A 19483-nucleotide genomic window follows, 5' to 3' on the forward strand; every position below is an offset into this window, starting at 1 on the left:
GGTCGCGTTATACAATTCCCTGAAATGTGAACGCGTTGCGATGGTCTGATTGATAAGTAGCGTCGCAAGATCGTTGGTTTTATTTTCTACATGTTCTATCGCATTATTAATATAATAAGAGTCTTCTGCGGTTAGCGTTCCAAATAAAATTTTACTTAATTGTCCAATGAATTCTAAGGGAGCTCTTTTCATTCGTGATCCTACGAGCAATTCGTGGATATGAAATTTATATTGCTTTATTTTATTAATTTTTCTTGTTAATTCTATGAGTTGTTTTTGAGTACTACATGTGTATGGAATTTGGTCACTTGCAACTTTGTTCGATTTATTTCGCGTTGAAGTCCTTCGGATACGCCTATGACATCATCTAAATTGATGTACATTATCATTTTCCAGGAAATATCTGACGTGCGCATCTCGCCTAACGCCTCGTAGAATATTCCCGGATTATTTTTTAATTCTGTTATTGAACATTCATTCTCCGTCATCCCTGATCTGGAATGCGAGCAGGTCTTGTTCTATTTACATATATAATTTTGGTTTTATTTCGAGAGATTAAAACTTTTATATTATTATTTTTTAAGACTTCTATTATTTTGTACGGGCCAGTATATTCATCATCAAATTTATGACTCTTTTTCGGCTTTAATAAATAAATAAAATCTCCTTCCTTATATTTTTGTGTTTTTAATTTTCGATCGTAATAATATTTATAACGTTCTTTAGAGTGCCTAAATTTGATGCTGCCAATTTCCTTAAATCTGCTAATTTGTCAATTAATTCATTCACGTAATCATTATAAGTTTCAAAATCGTTACTTTTTTTTATTTGAGAAGGTAAACGCGCTATTTTTCCAAATATTAATTCATAAGGAGTAAATTTCGTTCCTTCATTCCTTCGTATACGCTAGTATTATATGAAAACATGCATGATAGCATGCTCGAGCCAATTATCCCAATCTCGCTCATTGGTAATATAATGCTTTAAATATTCAGTTAATACATGGTGACTTCGTTCTATCGAAACATTTGATTGTGGATGAAAGGCGGACGTACGATATTGTTTAATTTTGAAATATTTTGCAAATTTCTTCATCATAGAGCGAAATTTGATCCTTGATCCATCAAAATTGCTTTGGGACTACCAAATTGACAAATAAAACGTCGAATAAATGCTTTTGCAATTTCCTCTGAATTTGTCTGTACGAGAGGCACGGCAACGGAATATTTTGTTAGTAAATCTTGAATAGTTAAAATATATTCATTGTCATTTTCTGTTACAGGTAGCGGTCCTAGAATATCCATTGAAACTTTATCGAATGCATCGACAGGTATCGGTTATTATCATTGGCTGTTTTGTTTTTACGCGTACTAATTTTTTCTTTTGGCAACTATTGCAAGCTTGAATATAATTTTAATATAATTTTCAATTTGTTTTTTCACGTTATCCCAATAATATTTGTGACGTATCCGCGCCACTGTCTTCGCGATTTTCTTGTGTCCTCCGACACTGGATTCATGACATTTATGTATGATACGCAATCTCTCTTCTAGTTTCGGTATGCATATTTGTCCCTTACATATTGTTATCTGTATGTTAGTACTTAGGAATGTTAACCGCATAATATTGCGTATTCTAAGCCATGGCACATCGATATTACTTTTACTCTGCGATATATCCGCGTGTAAAATATTCGCTCGTATCATTTCATTTTTTAATTCTTTAAAGGCGTTTACAATGTCATTTTCTCTTATTCTATTATTTAACTCTTCTTTAATTATTAATCCGAATATTTTTTTATTGTTTCTGTCCGTACTTAATACATGTCCAAATATTTCTTTAAAATTTGAAGGTCTTTGATACAATTTTCTCAATTAATTCCTGACCTATTTCGTCTATTGGTTCTCCTTTCGTGTTTACAAAACATATTATATTATTATTTTTCATCCAAATATGGTCTCGTGATTCTAAAGTATTGATTAGGACTTCAGAGATTTCTTTGATTTTTGGTTTTGGTTTTTCCTTGATTATTTTATTCTTCTTCACAGGTTTTTTATTTATTTTTTTATTGGAAGATATTGGCTTAGGTAATTTTTGTATTTATTTTTATTCTTATTCTTCTCTAATGGGCGTAGTTTAGCTTTACGAGAAGGTGATGAAAATATTTCTTCTGATTCGGTTTTATCAATATTATCGCTTGGTGTTTTTGGATTTCGATAATTCATGAGGCTATTTTCAATTTCAAATTCCATTTGTTCGCTACTGGATGAAATTTCCATAGCTTGGATTTCGTCTTTATTTAAAGGGATATTTTCCTCTAATATTTGGATAGAATCAGTATTTTTTAATTTTGATTGTGACCTTTTTATTTTTTCGTGTTGCGTTCCTATAGAAATTTTAGGGGGTGAATGGACATTAACTTTTACTTCTATATTTCTTTCAACTTTAAAACTATCGCTTGAATGTGTGGCAATATTCATAGGTTCTTCCTGTAAATATTTATATTTATGTGTATTTTTATTACTGAACAGTCCGGAAAAGTGATTTCGGTATGTTCTGTTTTGGTTAGTGAGGTTCTAGGGAAAATATACTAGAAACATTAAGGCTAGTAGCGTTGTAGTAGCGCCATAAGGTTGTGATAAGGAGCGGCGTTTTGTATAAACTTTTAAATAATTTTAAACGGTATATTCGTTTATTATATGTATAGGAAAGGTTTTACGATGCTGTCGCCTAACACAATCAGTCATAAATAATTAAAAATTTTTGAAAAATTTACACTGAACATGACTAGAGGTACTCTCGGCGCTGAGACGTGACACGTGGTAGTACAGGCAGCTGTAAAAATTACGCTGCGAACATTCACAACACCACTAAAAAAATCAACCGCCAGAATCACATTGAATTCAGGAACGTAGTGTGTCGTATCCCAGGGAGGATGTAATGATTACGATGGAATATTGGATCGTTTCGCCGTATGATAACTGCCACTTTAATCGTTATGACATCCTGTACGAGGGAACGGCAATTAAATTATCGCCTCGAGATAATCAAACGACACCGGAAATATATACGGTGTCTATGAAAGACACTATGTTCGCTCTAGCCAGAACAACGGAAACAAACGTATATGGATATAAGCTCTACCATACAGAGCACCCGAAATTGTTAATACAAAATTCAACGAGGAAGGATATTCCAATCCAAATTTAAAATATCGATAGACAATCTCGATATATTTACATATGTCAACTCGAAGTTTGTATACCAGGTGTATGCATAAGTTTTTTCCGGTTTAACTAAGAGATGTCGGCAGCGAAAAGTACGCAGCGTATTAATTTGACACATACATCATTTTGTTCGTCTGACATTTAAAACTACAAACACACACAAGTTGAGTCCGCCAAAAACTAGCGTCTTTGTTTTATCGTTCAGTGATCATGTCGAGTTTTGTGCCTGAAAAAGAACATTTGCGGCACGCATTGCTTTTTGTATTTAATCAAAAGAAAAAGGCTGTTGAAAGTCATCGTTTGCTGGTAGAAATATATGGTGAACACGCTCCATCGATTAGAACATGTGAGACATGGTTTCGACAATTTAAAAGTGGTGATTTCAATGTGAAAGACAGTGAGCACTCTGGTAGACCACAAAAATGCGAAGACGAGCAATTGCAGGAGTTATTGGATGATGACCCAACTCAAACTCAACGGCAATTAGCAGAAGCATTACATGTATCACAAGAAACAATCAGCAGACGTTTACGAGCAATGGGAAAGATCAATAAACTCGGTAAATGGGTCCCACACGATTTGAATGAACGTCAAATGGAAAATCGCAAAGTCACTTGTGAAATGCTGCTTCAACGCCGCGAAAGGAAATCATTTTTGTATCGAATTGTGACGGGTGACGAAAAATGGATTTATTTTGAAAATCCGAAGCGGAAAAAATCGTGGCTTTCACCTGGCGAAGCCGATCCATCAACACCAAGGCCAAATCGCTTCGGCAAGAAGACCATGCTCTATGTCTGGTGGGACCAGAGCGGTATTGTGTATTATGAACTCTTGGAGCCCGGCGAAACCGTTAATACACAATGCTATCGCCAACAAATGATTAATTTAAACCACGCATTAATCGAACCGGAATGAGCCAGAAGACATGGCAAAGTGATTTTGTTACACGACAATGCGCCGTCTCACACAGCAAAACTAGTGAAAGACACCTTAAAATCGCTTGGCTGGGACATCCTTTCGCACCCGCCATACTCCCCAGACCTGGCGCTATCTGACTATCACCTCTTCGCATCAATGGGGCACGCGCTCGCAGAGCAGCACTTCAGCAATTTCGAGGAAGTTGGAAAATGGCTCGACGAATGGTTTGCCGCAAAAGACAAGCAGTTTTTCTGGCATGGTATTCATAAATTACTGAAAGATGGGCGAAATGTGTAGAAGCCGATGGCCAATATTTTGAATAAAAAAAAATTAATTTCCCTTGAAAATTACGTGTCTTTTTTTACTAAAAAACCGGAAAAAACTTATGCATACACCTGGTATATTGAAAAATATAAAGATAAAATAGAAAGAAATATAAAGAACCAACTAACCAGATTGTACAGAGACATAATGGAACAGAAGTACGCTATGAAGCAACAAATCCTACAAAACGCTCTGTCACTATCTAGCATAGCGCCAGACGAAATGGCTTTCCAAATCATGAAATCTGCCGGATACGCAGCAATAACGGCCGATGAGATCATCTACATAATCAAATGCGTACCAGTACCGAATAAGACGCACTGAAGAATGCTTCAATGAATTACCGATAACTTGTAAAAACAACTCATATTTCCTCCTGCCAAGATCCCGGATACTCGTAAAAACTGGGACCATAAAGGACTGTCATGAACTGCTATCAAACTTATTCAAAATCGAAAATATTTGGTATAGAGCAACCACAAACATGGTGGAATCATTGCTACCACCGATAATTCAACCATTAAACCCGCTTGGAAATATGTAAGCCCAGATACACTGGCAACCAGCGGAGACATACACAACTGAAGACCGATTAAGGAACCATAATGTTCCCAGTAGAAAAACTCTGCTGAACACAATAGCCAGAGAAGCAATGGGGCAAGATGTTCCCCGAGGAAGTCTATCTATGACAATCTCCTCGACGAAGAAGCTCTTGATCACATAGTAGAAAGCGCAGGCAAACGCCTGTGGGATGGATTCATCACTTTTGGATCCGCTAGCACAGGAATACTAGCATTGTTCATTATTGGACGAATGATAAAGCTGATAGTGGACACTTTAATCCATGGGTACGCGATCCACTCAATCTACGGATGGAGCCTATATTTGCTTGGAGCCTTATGGTAACAATCAATAACAAATCTGATGCTATTTTTGGGAAAAATCCGAAAAGACAAAACTAATGATGGAAAAGAGAATGTTCTGACTACAAAATATCACGCAGCAGCACCACCTGAGAGGAACCTCACACCGATTAAGCAAGAAAAAACAAACAACAAACAGACGAACCACAAATAGACAACGACGAATTATCCTATGTAGAGTTAAGAAAGATTCTGTTACAAAAATAAGAGAGCATGATGAATAGTACAAATACATTATAAGTTGTAAAAATGTAGGCTCATTAACTTACATTTTAAAATAATGGGGGGGGGGTGTCATGTCAAGCACGTTAATATAATTTTAAAATTCTCGAAAACCTAATTTTTGTGTTAAATTCGTTTATTTCAGCTTAAATGTAAAATAAAATAAAAGGAAAAGACGTGATGCATCCCTGCGTGAGATGCGTCCCTGCGCATGGAATATCCCTTCCATGGGACCCTCTGACGACCCCCACCGAAACGCCTGGACCCCGCCGCCAGCGCCTCCCACGCAAGCTCCGCCGCTCCCATCAGAATGCCGCCGCACTTCGAACCGCTGAAAACGAAGGAGCTCAGTGCGAGGGCTCCTTCGACCAATTCACATCGAGACTCCGGTTAGGAAAGTCCCTAATCCACGGACATATCCCCGCCTAGGCTCGGATAAGAGTATTCCAATTCTATTCGCCACGATAAACGTGCCAAAATAAAATCATTCTTACTCTCAATTAAAATGATTATACTGTACTACTATAACTATAAGACTAGTGCGAACAATCAACTTTAAGCATTGATGTAAGATCTTTGTATTTCAATTTAATTTTAATTATACAAGTGAAAATTTATCAAGTGTAGTGCGAGGCCCTACCTTTCCTAATCCTGAAACGTGTGAAATGACTGTGTTCGCGAGGATAAAGAGATCTTTCGAGTTACGTCAAAATAAAAGAAATTGAATGAAAAAAACATATTAGTTTGTTGTATCAATCCTCCGGATTGACGCTGTTACGTGCTTGTTACGTGACACGCCGGCACTTCAACAATGAACTACGTCGATCTATTTATTCCAAATTTTAAATTCAAATTCTAGATCATCTTTTAATCATCAAGGTTTTGTGTACTAGTGCATGCACGAAAACGTGCGGCGCTTACTACAGAGTCGCACAACACCTTGTCAGAATCGTGGATAGTGCGTAAAATAAATGCAAATTAGTACGGAATAGTGTGCTCGCATGACGCATTGAGTTGCGACGCTCACTACAAAGTCGCCCGTGAGACACAACATACCGTAGATAACGCTATCGCTTGCGTCACCGAGCGCATTCCTCTGTGCAAGAGCACAGAGTCACAAAATAAAATGTTCATAATGAAGTATTACAGACAGATGTCTTTGCGATGCCACTGAAACGTCGCCATTGTTCAGGTCGGAAACAATCATTGAAAAAACTCTTTAACAAATTGAACAATCAACTTCCTCGACATTTGCAAAATCTGCTTGGTGTCGAGTCAGGTTACGACAAAAGCTACGAACAGTTATTTGCCGGAAACTTTTGGTCGCTGAGATCGCCTTCGTGGAAGCTGATCCCTATCACCTTCCGTACCTCGAGGTTGCCGCTGCTGCGGATGCTCGTCACTGACCCACGGAAGAAGAGATATATGGAAATCAGGAGCGAGATTCTCTATAACTACTACTAAAGGTAGGACAGATATTATTACTGCATGTACTACTGCATGAATTTAGAAAGACGCAAATGTGTAGAGAACGACTCGAAATACCGCAAAAACTGAAAACTTCCCCTGCCGCAATTTACACGCACCGTGCGAGTCTTTGCCATTGTATTACTGAATTTGGTTACGGGTTGTTCGGTATCGCCAGTGACTACAATAACGCGGGGCTCTTGTGCCATTAGTGCAAAGCAGACTACGAGCAAATTCGCCCCGAACAACAATTTCAATTGGTGCTGAGACATTTTATTCATATCGGAAATAATCCAGCACCACGAAGATGCGAGCATTGCCCGACTGAACTATCCATTTGTCGGGAACTAAACAATTGTGATGCGTGCGTAGACGCTTTCATTGCTTTTTAAAATCATTTACGAGAAGAAAACCATTTGAAAAGCATTTGAATCATTATCAGATCCCACGATAATAGATATCGATAATAATATCGGAACGCATGAAATTATTTTCTCCCGGAGATTTAGTTTCTTTCTAAATAATTTGCATAGAGAGAATACGAGACGGAATAACTAGAACTTTCTGATTAAACCGACGGAATCTTTGCCGCTCGAGGTCTCTGTCGTCTGCCCATTAGCCAAAATTGCTGCAAAACTCTAACCAAAAGCCTTTGCCGCTCGAGGCTTTCAAGTTGAAAATTCTGCATGGAATTTCCCCCATTCAGCCCGGTGTGAATGCGATTTGATAAACCAATCAATCTCGCCTGGACGTAACAAAGGTCACTCTCATCAAGCAATTTCGAAAACTCGGAGAACGAATTGGACAAGATAACGTATTTAACACTCTAACAAAAACCAAAAATATATTGGAAAGAAAGATATTAAGACGATAGAGTATACGACGAGTCTTCTATCGTAGTTACGGTCAAACTTCCGGCGAGCCGCGCGTAATGAGTAGCGTACTCACACCTCGTTGCGGCGATAACGAACGGAACAAGAAATTCACATTATTTATTCTCTTTACAATAAACGTATAAACATGAAAGATATAAAATATATAATATATACGATATATTATAAATGTATACAATATAATTAAAAAATTATCATTTTTTTTCGAATCGACGGGTACAATAAGCGTACGCAATAGCAAGATCACTTTCGGAACGGAACGGAACAAGAAAAACTTTCCGACGAAATACGAGAGGCAAAAGATAAGATCTCTTGTCGCGTGATTAAAAAACCAACGAACGACGATCTCGCTAAAGATCTCATACGCATTAAGAGAGTAAATAATAGAGAGTAAATAGTAGAAAAAACAAAAAAGTATAGAAAGTATAGAGAAAACAAAATGATAGAGAAAGTAAAAAAATAAAAAACGATAGAATAAAAGCGGTAGAATAGAAAAAATAAAGAACGATGAAATAGATGAATCCTCTCCTATCGCTATTGCGGTCGAACTTCCAATAGTCGCGCATAGCGAGCGCGAGAAAGATGCATCGCGAAATCATTTAAATGTCCTTTTTTTCCTCATCACTCTTTACCTCTTTTCTTTTTTACGTTATTCCTCCTGTTATTAACGCACTTAGAACGATGTCTCTCCTATCGTGGTCCAGGAAGATTATTTGTATATTTGCCAATGGCATTGGAGGGTGTCGCCGCTGCAGTCCGACCTGCATCTATCGAGAGAATATTATTATCATCTCTCTGGAGTACCAGTCGTCGGGATTCGAGAGAATACATGTATATATGTATATTGTAATATACGTATATATGTGTATCACTGTATTGAGGTGTTATTCTAAACACGTTATTTGCGATAAATATCATCACATGCCTTGGTAGTCGCATGTTTTGATACGAATAATATAATTAATAGTTTAAAAATCTGATATATAATATGATATAATATGATATAATATCATATAATATGATATAAATCGTTAACACGATATTACAATTCGGTGATATATTCCTGTCGGTTCGACCACCAGTCGTACAGCTTGCACACCATGGCGCAATTCTTCACGTGACACTCGCAGTGGAAGGTGCGAATGTAATTCAGGATGTTCAGGCGCCCTATATCCTCGAAATCTACGTCGATAGTTTCGACGATTATGTCGTGGTCCGCGATGGTGTCACCGAGAATCTTCTCCAACTCTTTGTACACTCGTCTAGGCGCGTCTCGCGATCGGTCGCACACGCCGCTTCGAATCACACAATCACAGGTTTCGAGAACCTGTAGGCGACGTCGCTGTCGCTCCACTGCAGGCCGTGATGATTGGCGGTTACTCAGCGTGCTCAGATTTCTCCGTTTTTGTAAGAAAATTCCAGGTATCGCTTTTCGAAACACTCAAGTTAACTTCTTTCCATTTCCAATATCGCCATCTCTTTAACCATAAATTTCTCCCAACGGTAAAACCTTGCAGATTGACGAAGACTGGTACGTTCGACATCGTCGCAAGACAGGAGAAACTTAATACCTTCGCGTTCCGCTCTTCTTCTTTATACGTTCATTCTCGATATCGCATACCAAGGGAAAACTACGATTCCTGTTTTACGCGAGTTTACGTACGACATTCGTCAGCGAGTTATACTCTATCATTCTATCGTGAATGATGAGATAATAAGCCATTGTGTTAGGAACGTTCTCCTTACATTCGAATTTTACGCGAACGTCGACAATGGCGCTCTTGATCGATTCGTTCTAGCGGAAGCAATCGATGACCACGAGCGTATTGCAGAAATCTGATGACAGTTGTTACGTCGCGGGCAGCGGCGAGCCGCAGGATGGCACCGGACTGAAAGGAGGATTATTAATAACTACTGTCGGAATAAATGCACAATTTCAGTCAATTATTCGATGTTTAATTTAAGGTTGTACGGTCGCGGAGGGAGACCGCAAAGTTAGTAAGGCGAGAATATGACGTTGGAGGCAGGGTTAGAGCAGTCGATGTACACGCGCGTTCGGATAGTCTCGAAGATTACGTCGTTAGCCTCCAAATAAGCAGGAACTCTGAAAGAGCCTCTAAGCACACTAAACAACGTTCGATTTCACGCACAATAGTTAACGAAGTGTGACAAACCTCACAATATTCGGTAGCTTCTAATTGTCCGACTTGCAAGTAATATGATAAGCTAAGCTGATAGGTCGTAGTTCCGTCGGAGATTAACGCTTGGCACCGATGACAAAGGGTAGTTGTTACCAAAGCGGTTGTTACCAAAGTTGGGATCGGATGAAGTAACGAGATGATATGCAAAATCGGTGGCGCACCTGACGGAATTAACGGGCTACGAATACCGCGGCCGGATGGGTGCGGGTCTCCGGGGTTTCACGAAGCTGACCCTAGCACATACCGTTATCAGTTAGTTGTGCGGTTGTCGTGTCGCGAAGTAAAAAGGAATAAAGAACTATTCCTACCTTTGCTGGCTGGTTGAATTTTTCCAGGGATTGATCCGTTCCAATGGATGTTGGGCACGTCGAGGGTTATTCACAGGTAATAGCTGAACCCGGCGACGTGTAGTTAGTCGATTGCGCTGTTGTTTGGCTCGGAGGGCTTGGAGACTAGCAATTATTCTTGAAGTTTGTTCGTACTCTGGATCGTACACTCTTTCGCAACCGAGTTCACTTGGATTTCCGGCGAGCACAGTTCGAAGCTCGTAGATGAATTTCTTAATCTCATGCGTTTGCGATCACCGCGATTCTTTCGTTGACGCGGCATCGGAAATAACCATGAAGGGTTTAGTCAAGAAACCCCTTTCTTGAATCGAGAAATAAAAAGGAAAACAAATTCTTTTTACCGCGGTGAGAGCTTGTCCTCCGTCGAGGAGTAGTGCGAGTGGCCGCACAACTCTGCTGTCCAGGAGGCAAACGGGCACTCAGTTATATTTTCAATTAAAACGGGCAAATGCGCGGAAGGCTATGCTTCTCGTGGGGGAGTAGTGCGAGTGCCCGCACAACTCTTTTAACCAGAAGAGCGAACACGGCCTCCCTGGTCGCGTATATTCTAATTAATTATACATGTGGTCATTCAGTTCTCGCGAACACAGTCGATGTAAGCTCATTAAACGATCGAAGGAATGGGAGGCGAAGGAAGGTGAACGCACAGTATCTTCACTGAATTTTCACAAATGTATATTTTGTATGATTGGAAATAATTATATTGAATACAAATGCTTTTAAAAGTAAAAGAATATCGAATATACCCGAAGAAGGCGGAGAAAGCCAGAAGGTTCTAGTCTTTTCCAGATTATTCCAGATCTTTCCAGATCCTTCGAGATTGTTCGAAACTGTTCGAGATCTTTTCAGATCCTTCGAGATCCTTCGAGATCGTTTCGGCCCACGTGGCTAATGAATTTATTGACTTGTTTTCTAAAGTCACAAGTTGCTCTTCTCAATTAAATGAAGGAATATTTAAACAATATTTTAATTAGTATATTACTGGTTAAATTAGAATTATGAAACTCGAATAAAAATGTTTACTTCGATAAAAGAATCTTTACCTCTGGTTTTGGAAATTTGTATTGAAACTTATATTGAAACTTAAATTGAAACTAATTATTCGATTGCCTTATTTAATAGATTCTCATTAACACTGACTCTAACACTAACTTATCTAGAGACAACCCTAAGGTTGCTTGGACGCGAGTAGGACCGCGTAGGTTGAGAGATGCGCGTAGACAGACTGCAGAGCGCGCGTGGTGCTAGCTTGCGGCGTCGGCGGCTCGAAGCCGGAGTGGGGATTGCGCGGCACATACGCATGGTGGGGCTGATTGCAGGCTCGGCCCGGATCGCTTGGAAGGCTCCGGTGCGTCCTAGAACGCTCCGCAGTCCTTTCGAACTTTCCAAAGTTTTCCAGAATCTTCCAGAGTACTCCAGATTTTTCTGAGATGCATGGAGGGTTATAACACGTCAAATCCGCTATAATCGTTATTAAAACGAGGATTTTTAGCTCAGAATAGGATTTATTTATAATAATAATAGTTTCGACGTGATACAGTCATAAACGGTTCGCAGGTCTCGCACTCGTAATACGCCTTTCGAAATTTCAGATACATATCGTACAGCACGGCGAACTTGTTATGCTCGAAATCTAGATTCATATCGTAGGGATAGAACTCGAAATTCAAATAGAGTTTTACATTAGTCAGCTTACAATCGTCGAATTTAGAAACGTTTTCCGACGGTATGTTTTTCTTTCCGGTCTGTAGCGTGAAGATCACATATTGCGATTTCTCCAATTGCATTGCCGCTTTTACCCGCCACGAATGCTTGGTCGTACTTTGCAATAGGGGAAATTCGTACAGATCCCATGAACAAAAGTCTATGCTCAGTTATCGTCCGCTCTCCAACGTTCGCAGAAGTGACAGTTTGTTGACGTTTAGTATCACGTGCGGCATTCGTCACTATACCTTCAACAGCGCGATCTTTAGTCTCTGATCCGGATGTGCAACAATTGCGTCACGACGCAATTGTTATCGTTGCGAGCGCGTATCAGAATAAGTTCGTGCCGCGCGCTTATCACTATGGGCTTGTAATCCTCGCAGAAACCGAGGAGTACGTTAAGAGGCACGCAAAAGTTGAAATCGTCCGCTATAGGCAGGATCTTCCATCCGGAGTTCTGTAAAGCTCTATCTCTCTCGTAGCTCAACGATACGTAGTTTTTCAAGATCATTATCCCGACGTTTCTGCTCTTATCGATCTCCACGCCATTGAGTAGTAGTATCGAATCTCGTCGAACATAAACGCGACGCAGTTCCGTGAATAGCTTCGCTTTCGTATACAACGCAGGATAAACCTATCCTGCTTGCACGCACATCGCTCGCGCTATTTCACTCGCTCGTACACCGCATGCGCCGTCTCGCTCACGCCATAAAACATTATTTCTCTTGCGGTGCCCCCACGCGATACCGACTCCCCGCCGGATCGACGGCGCACAGTGGGGAACGCCGGCCGGGTATATAAGCCCAGCCGGCCTGTTGTAGCCAGGCCTACAACCAATAATAAAAGTAGTCCGCATGGCAACAAAATTAGGTTGCACAAACCTCGAAAAGTCTTTCGAAAGATTACACAAATGTGTGATCGCCGAAATTGCAACCAGTCTTTCGAAAGACCACAGAAATGCATCGCGAGAACATTGTGAAAAAGCTGATCAGCAAATTCCTAAATTTAATGATCAAATCGAGCGTAATATTGATTAATCAATATCACGCAACCGATCGACGCAATCGATTAGAATGCTGACCGGGCATCGATCAGACTATATAACCGATTATACAAGACGGAATAGTCAGAGTCGGGAATCAATCAAACATTACGTGTCGTTCGGAATCGTTACTATAATTATCGCGCAAGATATTACACGAGCACAGCGAAGTTCACGCGAGCCGTACTATCAACGTCTCAGGTGACATACTCGGTCGACGGCCGCCAGAGTAACGCGATACGCGCCCGCCGACGTTTAACCGTGTGTGAAAGAAATAATATAAATATTAAATCCAAGAAATTGTGCAATTGTTAAATAAATCAAATATCATAAAGAAAGTGTGTTAGTGATTTTAAGAAGATTTCCTTCCATTCGTTTGATCCTGCTCGGAGTCCCAACTCCTTAGGCTTAACGGACCCGACTATCTCTAAAAATTAACGTTGTAGCCCATCCGGGGTACAACATTTTGGTGGCAGCGGTGGGATAGTCAAAACCAACCCCAAGAACAACTTGAGAGGATCATCGTTAATCAAGCCAGCAGAATCAAACGAGTAAGCTCCGACGCATTGCATTACGGGCAGAAGAAGAAAAAATTTTTTTTCTTCTTGAAGAAACAAGACCTGTAGAAAACAGGCGGACGGAAAAGGCCCCGTCAAAAAATAAGCCGCCCAAACAAAATAAGACCTGCAGTAATAGACAGGCAGAAGAATCAAATTCTCAATAAGCAGAAAAAACAAGACCTGCAGTAATAGACAGGCAGAAGAATCAAACTCTTAATAAGCAGAAAAAACAAGACCTGCAGTAATAGACAGGCAAAAGAATCAAACTCTTAATAAGCAGAAAATACAAGACCTGCAGTAATAGACAGGCAGAGGAATCAAATTCTCAATAAGCAGAAAATACCTATACCTATAACAAGAGTAAGAAAATAGAAAACGAAAGAGTGAGCGAGATAGTATGCTCTTTTTCCGCGCGTTCGATTGGTAGTCAACGATGTTGAATTTCGCGGCAAATTTGACAGTTCGTGATAATTTCGGCATGTAAATGATGTGTTTGTGTCTATAGCACTTGATTTGAAATTGATGATGCGCAAGAGTAAGTACGCTACACCGATTCTAACTCAAGAGCTCCGAGGAAGGTGCAGGTGTGCGGGGAGGAACGGAAGGCGCGGGGAAGAGGGAAGGGAGAAGTCAGGGACGGCGGTCCTTTGAAATGAGCCGCTCGGAGAGGCGGGGATAGATAAGATAGGATTCGGTGAAGATGATATAAACAAGTAGATAAACAAATAGATAAACAAGAAGATAAACAAATAGAAAATCTCGAAGGATATGACGTCACGGGGAGGGAGGTAGATAAGATAGTAGCAACGTGATATAAACAAATAGATAAACAAATAGATAAATAACAGGTGGCGAAGAAGATATATGATGAGAAAATAAAGAAATTGCGCGTGGACAGGGTGCGTGGATATGACGTCAGAGAGCCTGTCGCCTCGCCGCGCCCGCCGCGCCCGCCATGTTCTCATCTTCTCTCTCCCGTTGCGGCTCTCTCTATTGTATATCTACTCTCTCGTATATCTACTATCTCTCCCGTCTCTCTCTTATTTTTTACGAATCTTAATTTTTCGGCTAATTTTTATGGTGGGAAGAAAGGAATGAAAGAAACATATGTTTTGGATATTATATATCTTTATTTTTTTTAACAAATTGAACACATTTTTCATTTAAGCGTGAAACTTTTTTATTCTCATTTTTTTCTTACACACTAAAAACTAAAGCTAACAGCTCACAATCGACGAGTTGATGTCTATTAAAAATATCGCAATCGCGTATCGCGTTTGATACTTTTTCGGGATCTGTTACAACAAACGCGATGTTGGAGAATCGCGTGTACTTGGCATCGATCATATCGATGAATCTGACGAGTCGATCGAACGTTACATCGATACATTCGTCCAGATCAAACATTCGGCGTAACGTCGATTCGATCATCGTTATCGCTCTTGAACATCGAAGAGTGCGACATTCCAAACTCTAAAAAAGACTCGAGTTTATCTGCAATTACTCTAAGTTAATGAATTTAGAAGCATAAAGGTACACCAATATAAAATCGAGATTGATAGACTAATCAGGAAATGTGGGATGTTCTCTCATTCTATGGATGTTCCCAATGGCAAATGTTCATACATATAAGAAGTATCCCAAAGAGCATGCATAAATATGCATGTCTTTGGTAATTATTACCTGGAGCAACACTTATTACAGGCATTCATCCTAACCAAACGATCACCAGGCCTGTAACGTTGGCGGGACAATTAGATGCCGACGGAACATGTCATGGAGGGACATATTCAGACCCTTATGGAACTTGGACAGACATCGCGTCCTCGCGACTATAAAGATCATCTTACAAGATTATACAGCCAAGGTAAAAGTAGATATCAATAGGATTATCTCCGTTCAGGAGTAACCTGTGAACTCACGGCTACTCAATATATCGATATAGAAGGTGGAGATACATTCTGGAATGCATTACCTGAAGATGATTGTCAACTTAGTAATTATGGCCTATTATATGAAGAAGTCGCAGAAAAAATAATCGACTAACTAAACCCAAGGAAATTTATGCCCTAGTTGCGGATGACATGGTTTTAACCAGCAAGGGAATTATTTCAAAATGCGGATATACACTTATCCGAACAGAAAATTCCAAACTATTTATTTTTGTAACAACCGCCGATACTAAAGTTTTTAAAAAGGAAAATCGCGCTTATAATCTCGATATACTCACCTATGTAAATTCCAAATTCGTATACGTAGAGAGGCATGTCCATACACAAATAAGCCATATCGAAATGTTCTCCTGCAGCAATGTAACCTCGAGCAAAAAATGCTAAAAAAAGCTATAGCTACTCAGTCATCAGATGTCTTCGCCTATCATAAAGAGATCAGGATCCTGATCCTGATCTCCAGGATATATGATCCTATGAGCCGGAGAAGTAATACACATAATAAAATGTGTACCAGTTGAAGCAAAAATTGCTCAAACTGATAAATGCTACGATCAATTACAAGTAATACGAGACAATCAAACACAATTTTTAACCCCTTAGACACACATTCTACTATAACAAGGAACTGAAGTAAATTGTAATAAACTTGCACCCGCCATGTATCTACTAAGAGATTCATGGTACAAATTCACGCCCAAATCAATCGAATTACTACCCCCATCATCATAAAACTAACCATCAAATTAACTTGGAAGTATATTAATCCTGGAGCACAAGCGAGACGGAAAAGGATTTACAGGACCTTCGGGATCATATAATGTTTCCAGCAGAACGACCTGCAGTACTTAATACTGTAGCCCGAGGAATATTAGGCCAACCTGGCTCTGTAAACGGAGGATCATTTTCTAATTTATTAGACGAAGCGTCCATAGAAAAAATAGCTACATCCGCCTGGGAAAGATTTTGGGATCGGTTTCTTATTTTTGGTAACATCAGCGCTGAAATGATCGGGATATACATGACCATTAGAATCTTAAAATTGATATTAGACACAGCGGTACACGCATATGCCCTGCATATCGTATATGGATGGTCAATACATCTTACATCAATACATCTTATCATACTTGGAGTTATTTGGGATTCCATCACCCATCTTTTATTACACCTTAGCACATACGGACAGAAAAAAACCTTCGGAGGCGAGCGCCCCTCTTCCTGAATACAACTCCAAGCAACGCACTATAAGAGGCTCCAACGAAAGGCGCAAATACAAACTCAATATATCCTCCCTTTCCCACAGAAATTGTACCAACTTCAACCAACCTTTTCTCTACAATTAAAAAATTAAAATCTTCTTTAATATCATCATCCATATTTTTGTAATCAGATAATACTGAAGAATGGAATCTAACGTCATCGATAGCAGCCATTGGCGTCTTGACTGTAAGGTACGAATGGAATCGTCGCACCTCTTTTGAATACGATTCAAAACTGGAGAGCCGAGCCTAAAAGAATTAATGGAGGAACTTGAGTTCCGAATGAATCGGAAGTTAAGTATCCTCATCTGTTGGCCACACTTGATGAAAATAAATCTGGTCGTCGCAATCAAGGAAGGCGACATATTGCTCCGAGGAATAGTAACGGCAGTTGGGCGGATCCAGAAATTACCCGGGTAGCCCTCAGGGACGAAGGACGGGAAATGTGACGGCGATTCAACGAATTATATATCTTAGAAGATTGCTTTCAGGAATTGCCGTGGTAAGCTCTCACATGTGGATTAGCCTATACTGGCCCGACGGTGCCAACTCTAGTATGGTTTAAAAAGATCAAGGCATTATGCCAAATCCTCGCAGAAGAACAAGAGGGATACTTAAAAATAATACACCTTCTGCAGGATGGAGTCGCACTCATCAAGCTGGTTGTATCACACGAGAACGGTTACATGCAGTTGAATCTTCGGGACGCCCTCATAAATTTAGGATATGCACGAATCGATAAAAAAGTCGCGGTAAATATTTATCCATCTGTCGAAATTAACAAATGTAATCATAAGATAATGCGAAATACACTAGCAATAGATAATACTAGTAGTAGCTTTCAGGAAGAATCATTGCAATTTCATTTTATTTAAAACTTAAGTAAGCAGCTTTAATATTAAATATGTACCTTCTCTTCTTTCTATTACCAATAATTAAATCTTATAAAACAGCCTTGGAGAATCACGATACCGAACGCCAGTTGAAAAAAAAAGAAAAAATTCTGTCGATGCCTATCAGCCTTCTATAAAATCCCGATGCATTTTACTCCCACCAGGCATTACTATCAGCAATCGCTTGTCAGTCAATTCGAAACTATCTAAGAATAATATAGTAGTGCCGCATGGTCTAGCTCATAAGAGCAATGCACATAAAAATAGCGTGCGTCTTCGCAACCAAATGAAAATCAGCAAAACAAAAATCAGGAGAGCATCGAAAGGGATTATGTATGTATGCATTCATATGCATATGTTTTTCTAATAAAGACAGAGTGTATCCACACGTGCGAAAGGGATAACATCTGGTTACTTGATGACTAACCTCTAATAAATAATATATATATATATATATATATATATATATATATATATATATATATATTATAAGTATAATGATGTATCGTATGATGTAATCGTTTAAAACAATTTCACAGGAATATATGTATATGAATACGCAACAAATGAACAGAAAGAGTAGAAAAGGTAAATAACTATAATTAATACTTTAAAAGACTGTTTCTTATCGCTGCATCAAAAATTTTTCTTTTTCAAAAAAAAGGGAAAGAGAGAAAAAATAGAATATCTATATATATTTATAAATAGGGAAACTCAAGGAGAACGAAAGAAATTACAGAACCCTTTTTTTCCTTCTTCTTCGCGTTAAGAAAGCGCAATAGCATCTATCGAAAGAGAAGAATCATTACTTTTCAATGCAAATATCGTATACTCCCAATATTTGTCTAAGATGGGAGGTGTTACGTCGTGACGACTGCATGACTGTTCTTCTCTTTCAGGTATTAGTTATTAGAATTTAATTAAGCGGATAAACGGATGACACATGTTCTGTTACGCTGTTAGATCGCGACGATTACGCAACTAATCTCTTCCGGGGATCGGTTACTAGAATCCGGCTAAGCGGATAATCCTTATTATCCTAATCGCGGAAGTACAGATGTTTTCCTCAATGAAATCACATATTTATATATATATATATATATATATATATATATATATATATAAATGACGCCCTTAAAGGCACGAAGCACTACTACTTCTTTTTTTTCATTCGGCCAGAACAGTTTTCAGTCCATCAGTTTTGTCAGTAATTCAATCAGTCGATGTCAGTCGAAATATATTTTTTTAATTAAGTACAAGTGACCAAGTACAAGTGTACAGTACAAGTACCTAAGTACAAGTACCTAAGTACAAGTATACAAGTTTCCTGACGACACCGTTTCCACCTTCATCACCTCGCAGGTCCCAAGTCTTCAATATTCCAGCTAAAATAACAATTTAACTACACATAGTTCTCTAATAATAGCTCTTGAGTCTCTTCTCCTTATATTTTTTTATTTTTCCTTTATGTCCTTTCTATTCTCTGCCGTTTCTCTTTACATTTCTACTCCCTTTTTTCTTTCATTTTCTCTTTGCTTCGGCCGTCGGACT

The 19483-nt window shown here is 39.2% G+C and overlaps 1 long non-coding RNA gene across 2 annotated transcripts in view; it reads right to left on the minus strand.

The window, feature by feature from the left end:
- Positions 1-14069, minus strand: part of LOC148935053 (uncharacterized) — a 146657-nt gene extending 132588 nt beyond the window's left edge. For both annotated transcript variants that reach the window (XR_016140560.1, XR_016140559.1), the window contains exon 1: positions 13691-14069. This is a non-coding gene — a long non-coding RNA (uncharacterized LOC148935053). The remainder of the gene's footprint in view (positions 1-13690) is intronic.
- Positions 14070-19483: the final 5414 nt, after the last annotated feature.

The sequence above is a fragment of the Pogonomyrmex barbatus genome, unplaced genomic scaffold (assembly GCF_055798465.1).
Source record: "Pogonomyrmex barbatus isolate J1 unplaced genomic scaffold, ASM5579846v1 scaffold6, whole genome shotgun sequence".
In the NCBI taxonomy this organism is placed as follows: domain Eukaryota; kingdom Metazoa; phylum Arthropoda; class Insecta; order Hymenoptera; family Formicidae; genus Pogonomyrmex; species Pogonomyrmex barbatus.